The sequence below is a fragment of the Oratosquilla oratoria genome, chromosome 23, assembly GCF_046742065.1.
Source record: "Oratosquilla oratoria isolate Oo_2021 chromosome 23, ASM4674206v1, whole genome shotgun sequence".
In the NCBI taxonomy this organism is placed as follows: domain Eukaryota; kingdom Metazoa; phylum Arthropoda; class Malacostraca; order Stomatopoda; family Squillidae; genus Oratosquilla; species Oratosquilla oratoria.
In genome coordinates this window covers 6,002,614-6,017,569 of record NC_134799.1, presented here as the reverse complement: position 1 = coordinate 6,017,569, position 14,956 = coordinate 6,002,614, and the positions used below count along the sequence as shown (strand labels likewise).

The window sequence follows — 14,956 nt, the reverse complement described above, 5'->3', positions numbered from 1 at the left end:
AGAGGTCGTCTCCCTCTTTACCAACCCACTGTAGGCTTTCCTTTGTAATCTTATTCTCCCTAAACTAACTCTTCTTCCCTGCCTCTGTTAAAAACAGAAACGACAATAATGGTAATAATAATAATAATAGTAATTAGTAATAATAATGATGATAATAACAATGATAATAATAATAATAAATTAATCAATAAAAAGGTGTCCTTGCCAAATATGTTTGGCTTGTTTCACGTAGGTGTCCATCACCCAGTAAAAAGTTTAGTAACTGCAGTCAGTACTTCGTTCAAGCGAAGCGAATTTTTTTCTTGTAGTTAATGAATAATCATTGAACTACGTTTTGCTTATAATTAAAAAAGATACGGGAATTGATGGAAAGCTTTAAATAGAAAACGTTCGAGTGACAAAACAAAGATTAGTTTTGAAGTGTTATATATTCTTAATCACAAACAGACTTATGGGGCAGGTAATCCTTTACGGAACAATCGTGAAACGAATGCAGCCTGTGAGCGAAACATTTTGGTCCGGCGTCGTTCTGGATCACTCGCAGTGCTGAATTTGACAACGTCTTATCCTATTTCCTCGTTATTGCCACAAACCTTTCTATAGCAGCTACAAAAGGAGCTAGACCCCTCTTCGTTTCCACCTCATTTCTGAATACAATCTTGATCTTATCCTCGCTCGGTTGCTGAACGTGGACGAAATAATATCCGACTTTTTCATAATTACTGACAAATGATGAGGCTCAGGTTCGTCGCAGTACAGTCCTGCGCTCGGCGGGAGAGCTATGAACTACTCATCACAGAGTTATGTTAAAAAAACCGATTTCCGCATAGCAGTGTTTGGCATCTGCTGAGCCGACGGCCAATTCTGAACAAACACACTACTTGTGAGAAAGTGGCCTGGGCCTCAGTGGCAGTGGTTTTGCTTGTGAACCTGACACGTGTGCCTGTGTGTGTGTGTCGTCTTCCTCCCCTTGCTTGCAGTCCCTCCTCGCGACCCTTCAGCTGTTTGAGGTAAGCTGAGTACTCTGAGAGGTGATGTGGGCATTGCCTTATGGATTGCTGTTGAATTACCATCTTATATACATACATACATACATACATAAATATATACATGCATTGCATACATATGTACCAGTATGTATAGTGCAAGTATTACGTAGGTATATACCTCCGCAAAAATATTCGTTGTCGCTCTAATTGTGAAATGCACACACGCGGTTAATTTGTCACATCTCAGATGACCCCGTGAGTGGCGTACCCGGTGTGTCATTACGTGGATGTAATGTGACCTACAAGTAGCGATGATTGTGTCAGTTAGGGTCGACTCCTGTCCTGCAAGCCACAGTCACCTTGTCCCGTGCGGCAGTCCCGTGCAGCGTGTTGAGGCGAGTTTGTGGGCCTTATTGCGTCGGTGGAGGAAGTACTGCATAGAAGCGTGGTGTCGCCCTGGCCAGTATCGAAATACCGACTGGCCTTGGCAGAACAACAACGGCTACTGCAGCTCCACCGGGAAGGGATGGGTGGAGGAGTGATGATGGTGTTTTGTTGGCATGTGTGCGTGCGTGTGTGTGTGCGTGTGTGTGTTCGTGTTCGTGTGCATGTGGGGCGGTGCTATTATTTTAATGTTAACCATTGTGATGTCAGCACCAAAGCAACGTCTTTGAAAGTTATGTCCTCTCCGTTCTAATTCGTTGTCGACAGTCTGCCGATCCACTCTGGGTTAGTTGGTCACATTGACCTGGTACCTGCGCTCAAAGACAAACATTGGGTATGATCCTGGATCTTAAATGCTATTCTGTAACCTATAATTTTACTTTAGTAGCGTTTATAACCCGACTAAAAATAAGCTCATTTCAACACTAAGACTGCTGTGAAACGAACGAAGACTTATATTTCAAGTGAGTTTCTCAAAAAAGTTGATGCTGTGTTTAATAAAAAGTAAATGCGTACGTGATCATCGGCACTGTAGGCCTCTCATCTAAATTGAAAATGGTGACGGAAGAGTGGACGCCTGTTACTCCATAGGTTGAGAGTAATAAATCAGTTTTCACGAATAGGCCGTGCATGGACGAAATGCCACTTGCATTAGGTATGTCAACAGCCTGTTCTCTTGTTAAAGTTCCCTTGTGTAATAATTTTCTGAAATAATATTATCAATACTTCTGAGGTTGGTAACTATGATCCATCTCGTGGTTAGGTAACGAGCCTATATATCTCTCTAGAATCTTAGATATTAAACTAACACGGTCAGTACCACTGAAAATACTGGAAGTAACGTTAGTAAATAGTTATCGTGTGAGAAGACTTTAAGACTGAAATGTAAACATAAATTTAAGCGCAGTAGTGGTCAGTATTCGAGACTTCTGGGTATATTTCACCACTGGGTGAGTTCCTCTGTGGAATGTAAAGAACGGCTGCGTACACGTAGACGGAGTCGTATTCTCGTGTAGAGGTGTCTGTCATTTGTGCAGTCAGGCGTGTGAGAGCTGTCAACCACGCTTCGTCTGCGGACCTCACAAATCCCAGACTTTAACTCCTTCACTCTTACTGACAGCTGAAGGAAATCGTCTGCTATTAGCCACAACTGACCACTTGAAGAATTGTCACCCCAGACTTCGACAAGGTGACGATTCTTCAGGGGCTATCCTGGGGGTGACAATTCTTCAGTTGTAAAGTTGATGACACTAAGTAGCCTCTGGCTAGGTTGACATCCTTATTTTCTCTTCACTGTGGTCTGGGGTGACGATTCTTCGTGTGTTTGCTTGGGGTGACAATTCTTCAAGTGGGATATCCTGGGGTTGATGATTCTTCAGGTGGACATTCTGGGGTGATAATTCCTCAGGTGATCTGCCAGAAACAAATTTTTAGATAACAGTGAAGTCATTTTTGTTTTGTTTTTTTATGTTTTCCTCGTGGAATCTCAGCTGCAACTGAATAAGATTGGCTGCCACCAACCTGTACAAAATATGCAGAGTTGTCATCGCATAGGAGTTAAATATTAACTGTGATACGGTGGGCAATTCCATTTCGTAAGAAACTATTTTCATTTTAGATATCCAACTGGTTTGGAGGTGCTAATGATTACATCAATTCATATTATATTATAGGAGTTATCGTGACACCTCTACGGCCCAAATCCACATATATGTAACATAGGAGACTAGGTTCTACTGAAGGAATGCTGGTTCGTTTTTATATTACTTTCTTTCCTTTCTATATTTTTTTAATCTGTCCGATAGTATTTCTAAGGGACTTCAAATATGTCCTTTAGATGAGCCGAACAATGAAATTCCAGAAACAGGTTTCAACGACCATAGGACACTAAAGGAAACTGAAGAGGCTGAGTCTCATCCATGGTACGATCAGATTAGATTAGATCATGTATGTACTGATTTTGGTCTGTTCGTCCGACATGCACGATCCAATCTGGTCGGATTCGACCAGATCTGTCCGGCGGCCTGAAGACCAGATCGTACCGTGGATGGGATCCCTAAGACTCCGCCTCTTCAGACTTGTGGCCAAGTGAAGTCCCTATCCAGAGACCATTTGGTCCAGAGTCTGCATCTGGACGGAATGGAATTGTCTGTCATCGTGAACAATATCCACGAATTGAGGTCACCGAGTTGAAGGATTTAAAAGAGCGTCACCGTATTTAAGGCGTTAGGTCCTCCTATCACACTCTCGCTGCGCAGATTCTCTGGCCGGGAATAGATTCGCATGGCGTCGGCCATTGCATGTACAAAAAAAAAAAAACAGGAAATGGGTTAATTGATATATGGGACCGAAGGAAAAAAGGCCTAGTCACTGTGAAAAGAAAAATTCATGTCAGTTGCAACGAAAGGAAAAAAAAGAGAAGATCTGTTGGGTTGCTGGCTCTGAGGCACAGTTGCGGTCGTGATGTTTTGAGTCTGAAATGTGCTGCTTGTGGAACTCGTGGCATATGTCTTAATGTGACTTAGTTTTTGAAATGGGGTCTGGATATCTTAACGAACTGTCGTACCTAAATTTATGTAACAATTTTTGTTGATATGTATATATATATATATATATATATATATATATATATATATATATATATATATATATGTATATATATATTGTATATGTATATATATGTATATATATATATATATATATATATATATCTATATATAATGTGGAGTCCTCTGCTTTTATCTTTATTTACATATTAGTTAATTCATTCATTTATTAATTTCGTTATTTGTGTATCTTTTTATTTGTATATTTATCTTTCTTTTTGTCAAGTGAATAGAAATAAATGGTGTGGGAGAGTTTGCACGCCCGGTAGGAATGGCCAATGCCACTCTCTGTGGGAGGAAACGGTCTACATAGTATCCGCGTCCTTTCATTTTTAACGAGATTTTTGTTGTGTAGTAAGACGGCGCGGCGCGGCGCGACATTCCGCCAACTGGGCACATGCCGCCGCGGGCAGTCTGGCTCGTCTGTCAGCCACCCAGAACGCGCGGTAGTGGATACCGTGTCCAACTCATGAACAGGTAGTCGTGAGTTCGATTTATGGGACCTGTTGCGTGATTCTTGCGTTAGTTCTCGATAGCCCTGGCCAGGTGGGGAGGCAACCCAAACATCGGCCTTAAAAAAAAAAAAATAATAAAAAAATAAAAAAAACTCTTGCCGTTACTGATAGGGCATGCACTACCAGGGGTTTCTCACTTTCCACTTTGTGGGAATGTGATAGCGATGGTGAGCTTTGGGCATATGCGACGTGGCTAGTTGTCTGGCTGGTTGGGTTAAAAATCAAACGTGTTACTTGTTTAGTAACTGTTTAGTTTTGTCACATTCAAGGAGACACCATTGAAGGATTTGTCCAATATCCTTGGAGGTGACCACGAGGTCTGTTCCCCCCTAGCCTCCTTCAAATAAACACACACACACACACACACACACACACACACACACACACACACACACACACACACACGTGGCGCAGTGGTAGCATTAGCGGCGGCCACTACGGCTGTCCGGGTTCGAATGCCGCCCAGGTCTGAAATTATTTCAGAATCGCTGCGCTGCGAGTTGTTACTCCAACTCTCTTGGGCGGGGAGTTCGGGGTATGTGTGCTTGTAAGGTCACAGCATTACCCATAGGTCAGTCATATATGACCTCTGAACTCTTACGGGAGGTAATAACTGTCGATCACGAGTCCAACACGTGATCCAAGACCATGGTGAATCAGACACACACATACACAGAGGAATTCGTACATAAATGCATGTACAGTATTAGTGGAAAAATCTAATGAAATTCATCTGAAAAAAATGTTAAGTTTTGATAGAACGAAAATCATATTGAGTCACAATCAACAATGACCTAAAATGACCAAACCATTATATAACTGCCAGTTAGAAACAAATCAGATTTTAAAATTTCACAGTCTAGTGACTTAAAAAAACAAGTATCACCAATCATCTACGATTATAAATGACATAAGATTAGTTTACTTGCATTTATAAATGTTTCCGTATCGTTGCTAATTCTTATTGAATATATTGACACTGAAGAATACAACGAGATAATTGATACCATATATCAGAACCAAATAATTTTAAAACCGTTAAAATATTAGAACATGTTTTCCATAGAAGGAGAACGCTTGATTTCTGTCCTCAAAAAACAAAAATAAAGGGGATTTGTGACAAAAGCAAAAATAATATATTTTTCAATTAATGGTAACTAGAAGGAAATAAATATTTCAAATTTTCAGGACAAATATTTGATTATGAAACAGGAAAAAATCACCTGTTGCCTCTGAATGAAACGAACTTACTGCATTTTTTTTTTTTTTTTTTTTTTTTTTGCAATCGTATACTTGTATAAAAAACACTAAAATTGCGAAGATGTCGCAATAAATCACATGACATTTATTTCTATTGTGGTCCTCTTAAAAAATCCAGGTGCGTTTAAACAAGAAGTAATATAATTAAGAACATATGCATTTATTTATGTATTTTATTTGTTATTTACATTATTATAGTTTTTATTTATTATTTTATTATTAATATGATTTTTTTTTTTTTTTTTTTTTTGCATCCGACCTAGATATGGATCAAAAGGTCTCCTGTCGGCATGCTCCGCCTTTGTAATCCTTTGTAACAGAACATGCTAAATCAGCGGTTCCCAAACTTTTTTTGGCCGCGAAGCAAATCAAGATCTGGTGAAGATGTGGCGACCCAAGCATCAAAAAGCAATTTCGAAAGTCTTCTTTTATTGAAAACACAAGTGTAGGTAAGCTTTTGACTGAAATTATTTTTTTCTAACAAGGTCTCGCGACCCATTCTTGAACACTTCGCGACCCATGTTTGGGTCGCGACCCATAGTTTGGGAATCGCTGTGCTAAATAATGGTAAGTACTTGTAATAATAATCATTGACATAACTCCTCGTGTAGAGAAGAAAAAATATAATGTGTATAGTTTAGGCTAGAACATGTTTCTAATAAGTTCTGAAAAATGATAATCTTTGACAATTCAGTATGTAAAGGAAGAAAAAGCTAAAGGCACCTGAAATATTAAACAAAATATAAAAATAGTAAAATAAAAGTGAAGGTAACAATAACAATGATACATGATACAGATAGTGCCAACTTTACATAAGATCTAGTACAAACAAATATTGACTAGAACTATAATAGCTGCTATCACACTAATTTTTTTTACGTATAGTAAAGTACGAATAAGAAGAGAACAATTTTTAAATGGGAGTAGCACCATTACATATACGAGTACAATATAAGATTATTTTGTATATGTACCAACGCAATATTATGTGTAATATGCCATTTGGTTAATGTGCTTGCTTACTCGCATGTTTGGAATGTATATTTGTTTGTTAACTTAATTTTATTTATCCATTTCGCATTCGACTTGGGCATGTACCCAAAGTCATCCTGTCGGCTTACTTGACAGATTAATTATAAAGCACATACGACGCAACTAGTATAGTCATGCCTCAAGTGGCCAGTTCTTTTTAATAAATGTAAAAGAAAACGTTATATTGATATAATTGGTGTAATTCAGTGGGTCTGTTGGGAGTTATGGGGTTCCACCATTATGTGAAGTGAGAATAGCTCTCTACCAATAACGGTCGTGCTTTGTTGTATCAGAGTAGCTCTTGTGGGTTCGATTATTCACACACTTAACCCGACTTTCTACCTTCAAAAGGATAGAAATGCCAGTAGATCACAGTCCAAAATTTAACATATCTACCCCTAAAGGTTTTGACTGACATGTAAAATGAGATATGGGTAATAGATTATATATTTGAATCACTGAAGTATGTAGCGGGTGATACGTGAAACGGCTGGCATGAGAGAATCATTTCGGAAAAGATATTGATAAAAAAACAAGTTGCCACTTAGGCAGTTTCCAACGAAACCTCGAAATGATATAGTCTCCCCTACACGAACTTGCCATAGTATATTATTTTAAGATTCGTTGGATGATCCTGTGTTTATTTATCTAAAACTAATAATTGGTAGGTGGAGAACATTGTAGAGTGACGTGTCCCTAGGAGAGTTATGACTCAAGTAACTTAGGGTTGGTGACGTCACGTCAGCACCATTTAATTAGTTATCTGGTAACACCCGCAGGGATTCTTGTATAACTGTCCGTCCAACAGAGGGGCTTATTAGAAATGACTGTGATAATAGTGTCACTACAACTTTACCAACTTGGGATGACCTAAACAGAAGTTTTGTTATTGTCATGATGACATAAGTGAAAGGGTTTGTCGGTCAGATTACGAATAAGCACACTATGTCTAATGCAAGTACACAAAACTACATCGATTTTTTTTTCTCGTGGTTTTCGGGGCTGGTATCTGCTCGGACCCTCAACTTTGCCTGTCGTCCGGAACTGGTCACAGATAAACGCAGGAGACTGTCCACGGTATCACACCGCGGTGACGATTTCCGGTGGAAGTTGATGTATCGCGGTGATGGATCAGCAACGGCTGGGGACCATCATTGAGGTTGGATGCCTTTATTAACCTCTGCTCCGCGGCCAGGATTCGAACCAATGACGAAACCCTCACGTGGTTACCAGACGCACATTCTACCAACCAAGCCACGGTGGACCCCAAGACTTAGCTTGTGGACTGATGTTTAGTGGGTAGTGATGTCATGTCGCTTTGAGTTTTTCCTCTTGTTTCTGTCCAACTATAGCCAGAACAAAAATTATAAATATGTCATCATAGCATAGACCAGACTTGAGACACGTCGCAAAAGAATATTGAAAAAAAAAAATTGTGTCACTTGAAGAATTGTCACCCCAGAGCGCCCACGAAAAAACAAAAATGTCGACTCATTATAGACCAGGGTTGAGACACGTCGCAAAAGAATATTGGGAAAAAATTAATAGCCACTCATTATGTTCATTTTTCTACATGAATCCATGCGTCGTTGGATCGTGATTTGCAGAACATACAGAGTCATTGTACTGATGGTTTGGGGAGAAAGTAGCTACTGAAAAAACAAACAGAATTATTTACCAACCTCGGAACTACAATATTAACCTAACCTTCTTTGACATGCCGTCAAAATAACTTGGAATATTTAGACAACGTCACTCTATCACGAGAGAACCATGAAATCGTCGAAAGTGGAATGGGAAGGAATCCGAAGTATTCCAAATTGGGGAAGAGCCCCGCTGAGAAAGAATTGTGAATTTATGTATTTATCGAATGGACCTTGGCAGCAGCAGCAGCGGCAGTCTCATTGACGCAGAGATCAAATACGAAAGTTTTTGCAATTGCATGATCGTTCGCTCTCACGATACCGTGAATATATTATTTAATTTTCAATGATTGTTAAGAAATTTTACAGCCGAGTAGGGTTTCCTTCAGCTGAACAAAATTCTCTAGCGGCAGGTAGAATAAATTCTAAATGTGTAAAACGGAACTAAAGAATCTTTTGAGATAAGTGAGAGTTGCTTGCGCTACTAAAGGTGTGTATGTGAGAAAGTCGTCTGAATGGAATTTTATGGAAACAGCAATTACTGTATATAATTAACTCTAAATTCGAAAAAAGTTTGAGAGGATTGATTAACCAAGATTAGTTCCAGATGTGGTTAATATTTCTTTGAGTAGTGGAATTCCCTTCATGTAAATAAAATCGCCTGTTGGCAGATATAATTAAGACATAAAACCAAAGAAAGGGAATGATAAAATTACATTTTCTTAAATGAATCATCTCAGAATTAAATGTTTTAAATTGGCAAAAATGACAACTGAAAATATCCATAAATAGAGTAAACAAGTTTAAGTTAGCGAAAAATCAATATTTTGAATTTAGGTGAACACTGGAAATAGATTATATATTTTATATACATCAAATTCGCCTGACGACAGCCCAAATAGAAAAATGGAACAACGAAAAACAAATATACATTTTCAGAATTACCACTCCATAGCCGACACAATCAATTAACGTTTGATGAGCTCGATTGAGTTACTGTACGTGATGATCTCGTGATTCACCATGACCTCTGATCACGTGCCGGACTCGTGATCGACAGGTCTTACCTCCCCGGATGAGAGCTCCACAGCTTGTATATGACCGGATCTATGGGCAGTGCTGTGATCTTATACCGTCCATTCCCTTTGCTCAAGGAGGACAGTAACGGATTGCAGTGTTGATGGACTTTTCGAACTCACACCGGGGTTAGATCTCGGGCATTACGTATGGGAGGTCAAGACGCTAACCACTACAGCATGTTACTCGTGTGTTTTGACTTGTGTGATTGACCGTGGTCTTGGATCACGTGTTGGACTCGTGATCGACAGCTATTACCCTCCTAGATGAGAGCTCAGAGCTCATATATAACCAATCTATGGATAATGCTGTGACCTTATACACGCACACACAACTTCCCGTCCACACGTATGCAGCACAGCGATACTGAAATTATTTCAGCCCTGGGCGGGATTCGAACCCAGACCATCGTAGTGGCAGGCGAGAACTCCAATCACTGCACCACGAGGTTGTGTTTGAAAGTTCAGTTAACATTGTTGGTATGATGGTATGAGTATATTCGTGCGGTATGCTCATTCATCTATTCTAGAAGTTATTATTAGAAATTAGATATGATTTTTTAATGTCTAGAATATCTCTGTTGGCAATACAGGGACAAAAGGATTAGATCATGTAACGAACAAGTAGCTTAATTTCAAATCCCTCTTCTCCGGACTAAGCACTTCGATTGCACTTGCGTTCTGGCGCGCTGACTCATCTTTCCATACGGGCTTTTGTCGCTTTGTTACCATAGGAGAAGCTTAATTGACAAGAGAGCGGGGGTTGTCACGTGCATCCTGCGAGTCTATTCGACCCTGCTACTGCCAAAAGGCTTTTCTTCTCTTCAGACGCCATTTAATTTAAGGAACAAAATCGTCGATCACTATATGGCAACAAGAAAGACCGTTGTAGGAATTTATGTTCAAAAATAGTTACCTGTTTAACTTTATTTACAATTCCATCACGTGCGAGCATTTATCATTATTTGTGTCCTGAAAACATGTTTATATCAATGCTTCCCGACAAAATATCATAGAAATTATTTTTCCTAAATGTACGTGAGGATGAAATGTCGATAGATCCGTTAATCTGAACATCGGCCATGACGACATGGTGTTTAACACGCCATGACGTCGTTATTGGGTTAACTCAATAGAATAAAATCACTCATCGACAAGCTATTGTATTCATCCTCGTGGCATCAGGTTGAAGAAAGGGATTTCCAAGTCCCCACCGCTTTCGCTCAATGATTGAGTGATTCGCCTTTTCAACTTCAGAAAAAAAGAGAACAATGCACAGAGGACCCGGAATTCAATGGCGACGAAAGGCAAACTTTTTTCTCTTCAGAAAATCCTTTGGGTTTTTCCCTTCCAATAATTCTGTTTTTTGTTTCGCGGTGTTGATAATGAATAGATAGGTAAATAAATAGATAAATAGGTGAATAAATAAAAATGTTTTAGATCACATTTGACAATACACTTGACCCACAACTGAAAGAAAAGGGAAACTAGTTTTAAGCCTTGTGTGAAAATATAAAGTGTGTGTGTGTGTGTGTGTGTGTGTGTGTGTGTGTCTGTGACGTATGCATTTTTGTCTTTGTGTCGAGACAAGGGCTTTTCGAGCCAGTGCTGGTCTTTTAGTACATACACATGTGAGAGGAAGGAAGGAAATGTTCAAGGGAGGGCGGGATGGAGGGAGAATAGGACGTGGAACAATGCGTGAACGAGAAAGAGAAAAGGATAAACAAGGGAGAGAGAGAGAGAGAGAGAGGATGTACAAGGGAGAAGAGAGAGAAAGAGGAAAGGATGTACTCGTACAAAAGAAGCAGAGAGAGAGAGAGGATGTACAAGGGAGGAGAGAGAGAAAGAGGAAAGGATGTACTCGTATAAAGGAAGCAGAGAGAGAGAGAGAGAGAGGATGTACAAGGGAGGAGAGAGAGAAAGAGGAAAGGATGTACTCGTACAAAAGAAGCAGAGAGAGAGAGATGAAAGAATGTACTCGTACAAAGGAAGCAGAGAGAGAGAAAGAGGGAGAAAAGGAGAAAGAGAGCGAGAGAGACTGAGGGAGGGAGGTAGAGGAGTAAAACAGAGAAACGGAGCATTACAAATTCACTTTTTACTTGAGTAGCTAAATGCCTACAGGGCAACGTTTTACTCTTCGTGCCGGGTTATTCAGGGCTGGCCCCAATGGCCAGCACGGCCAAAAAACTTCTCGAATTACCTCTCTCTCTCTCACGGCGTTTTTCTGTATGCATCAACACAGACGTAGAGAGAATCAGTTTTATAATATAACACATAAATTACTTGGCTTCTTTGATATTTACCTTTTCTTAAAGCCTCCGACCACTTGTGTAAGAAATAAGAAAAAAAATGCCATCTGGACGCTGAAGCCAAAAGTGGCTGTTCTATGCGCCCTGAGGGGGAACTTTCTCTTAAAAGTAATTTTCTCTCCAAGAAGAAACTGGAAAGATTTTGAAGAAAAAAAAAACCGGTTTGTGGAACGAAGAAGACAATCACAGACGCAGACTCCTCCTCCTCCTCCTCAAAAAAAAAAAAAAAAAAAAAAAAAAAAAATATTTGGGTCCAACCGGGGAAGTTTCTATGCGGTTATGATGGTTTGTCTTCTATGTGAAGCGTGATCAGGCACATGTGTAAGATGCATGTGTGCGGTTATGTGTATATATGTTCGCGAGTAAATATATTCATATGTGTGTGTGTGTCAGAGAGAGCACGCGCGTTTGCATATTCCAGCATTCTTACATGCGTAAGTCTTCACCTGCATTTTTACAAATATAATGGTTAGGAGAAATCGCGTCCGTGCGCGCGCGCGCACATACACAACTCGATGACGCAGTGGCAGCGATCGCGGCAGCCACTACGGCGGTTCGAGTTCGAATCCCGCCCAGGGTTGAAATAATTTTAGTATCGCTGTGCTGCGTGTCGTTACTCCAACTCTCATGGGCGGTGAGTTGGGTGTATGTGTGCGTGTGAGGTCACAGCATTACCGATAAATCAGTCGTATATGAGCTCTGAGCTCTCTTCCGGGAGGGTAGTAGCTGTCGATCACGAGTCCAACACGTGATCAAAGACCATGGTGAATTACACACATACATTTGTTTATACATATATGTAAATATATATGTACATAAGTATATCTCCAAACTAATATCCGTAGATCATAGCTGGAATTATAAACAGATTGTATACTTTGCATTTCAGATTGGTAGGAGATTATCATGATATTCCCATATTTACGAAATGTTTTCCCATTCAGTTATGATCTTTAGCCAGCTTCATCATCTGACCTGAATAATTAGACAACATTTTCAAGACTTACCATTGATTATAATTGGTTTATTTTGAACTTTAAAATTGAACATTACTTGGGGATTAATCTTGTTCATTTTCAAAGCTACTTTGAAAATTTCCTATTTGAGGTTAATTTGCATAACTTACAAATCTTCTCTTCCATTTTTTTTTCTGAAATGAGAATAATTATTCGCAAATATCAGATGATGAAAATGTTACTCCTTAGTTTATAAATATTTCCTATCCTAACTTAACTCTAATAAATCACTTTTAGGCAAATTGCAAATAACTTGGGTCGTATTGCCTTGCATTTGCATATCATACAAATCTTCTCTTCCATTTTTTTTTCCTGAAATGAGAATAGTCGTCTGCAAATATCAGATGATGAAAATGTTCCTTATTTGTTTATAAACATTTTCAATCCTAACTGAACTCTGAACACACATACATAGGCATATTTCAAATAACTTGGTTTGTGTTGCCTTCCCGTTCTCTTTCCTCGATTTAAATTATCTCTCCATCTTAATGTATTCAAATTACAACAGTGCCTTTCTCGCAAATATTCTGTAGATATTTTTCCTTGTGTTCGTTTAGATCCTCATTGATCAATGATTACATAAACTCTTTTTGCACCAGAAACTTCGTCTAAGTTGTATATCATATTCTTGGGTTAACTATGAGAAAATTCTTAAGTTTCATAAAATAAGTAAAATAAATAAAATAAGTGAAATGAAGTTAGAATAAAATTGAAATAAAAAATATATATATTTTAGATGTTTCTTAAAATTCTTAAATTTCATGTATAAGTTGGAACTAGGATTGTCAATAGTTTATTTGACACATGAATTCCATTTACATTTTAGGGTTCCTTAAGGGTAGTGTGTGTGTGTGTGATTCACCATGGTCTTGGATCACGTGTGGGACTCGTGATCGAAAGCTGTTACCCTCCCGGAAGAGAGCTCAGAGCTCATATGTGACCGATCTATGGGTACTGCTGCGACCTTACACGCACACACACACACGCACCCAACTCCTCGCCCACGAGAGTTGGAGTAACAATCCGCAGTGCAGCGATACTGAAATTATTTCAGCCCCGTGCGGGATTCGAACCCGGACCGCCGTAGTGGCAGCCGGGAACTCTACCAACTGTGCCACGAGGTGTGTGTTTGTGTGTGTGCGCGTGTTGGTGGTATTCTGTTTTCGTTTTTTTTTTTTTTTATGCTCCTACGCGCATTCCTACGTGCAGGAACTCGATAGTGACAAAAAAAAAAAAAAAAAAATGAAACTGAGAATATGCTTGCGTTCTTCGTTCGTGCGGGGACGAAGTATTTCCATGAGTCTCTGGAATTCGTTCGCTTTCCATTTGTGAGTGTGCATGAGCTTGAAGACTTTTTTCCGTGTGCTGTATCATGGATTCCAGCAACCAGGAGCTACTTGCGGGTCCGGCCATTGGGTAGTTCGTGTTTGCAAACAGGTACACACGGTACTTTAGCAAAAATGCACACATACATACATACGCACACACAAGAGAGCGTACACATACACATGAACGCGCACACACACATACACGCACACACATACATGCATACATACATACATACATACATACATACATACATACGCGCACGATGGCGCGGTTGATAGAGTACTGGACTGCCAGTACGGAGGTGCGGCAGTACCTGGTTCGAATCCTGCCCAGGGCCGAAATTATGTCAGTATCGCTGTGCTTCGGGTCGTTACTCAGACTCTCGTGGGCGGGGAGTTGTGTGTGTGTGTGTGTGTGTGTGTGTGTGTGTGTGTGTGTGTGTGTGTGTGTGTGTGTGTGTGTGTGTGTGTGTGTGTGTGTAAGGTCATAGCATTACCCATAGATCGGTCATACGAGTTCTGAGCTCTCTTTCGGGAGGGAAATAGCTGTCGATCACGAGTCCAACTCGTGATCCAAAGACCAAGGTGAATACACACACACACACACACACACACACACACACACACACACACACACACACACACACACACAATAAATCAGATCATATAAAAAAAAAGAGATGCCATAAATAGAATAACATAAAGTAAGGGGTTGGGGAGACTTTCTGTCCCCTGAAG

General features: G+C 39.7%; 1 protein-coding gene across 4 annotated transcripts in view; it reads left to right on the top strand.

Annotated features, from left to right (window-relative positions):
- The first annotated feature begins 860 nt into the window (after window positions 1-860).
- Window positions 861-14,956, top strand: part of LOC143037916 (uncharacterized) — a 112,675-nt gene continuing 98,579 nt past the window's right edge. For 2 of the 4 annotated variants that reach the window (XM_076206582.1, XM_076206580.1), the window contains exon 1: window positions 861-1,010. The gene's annotated coding sequence lies outside the window, so the exon portion shown is untranslated. Of the gene's footprint in view, window positions 1,011-6,077; window positions 6,264-14,956 lie in introns of all 4 variants that reach the window. The other 2 variants (XM_076206581.1, XM_076206583.1) reach the window with 2 other exon arrangements.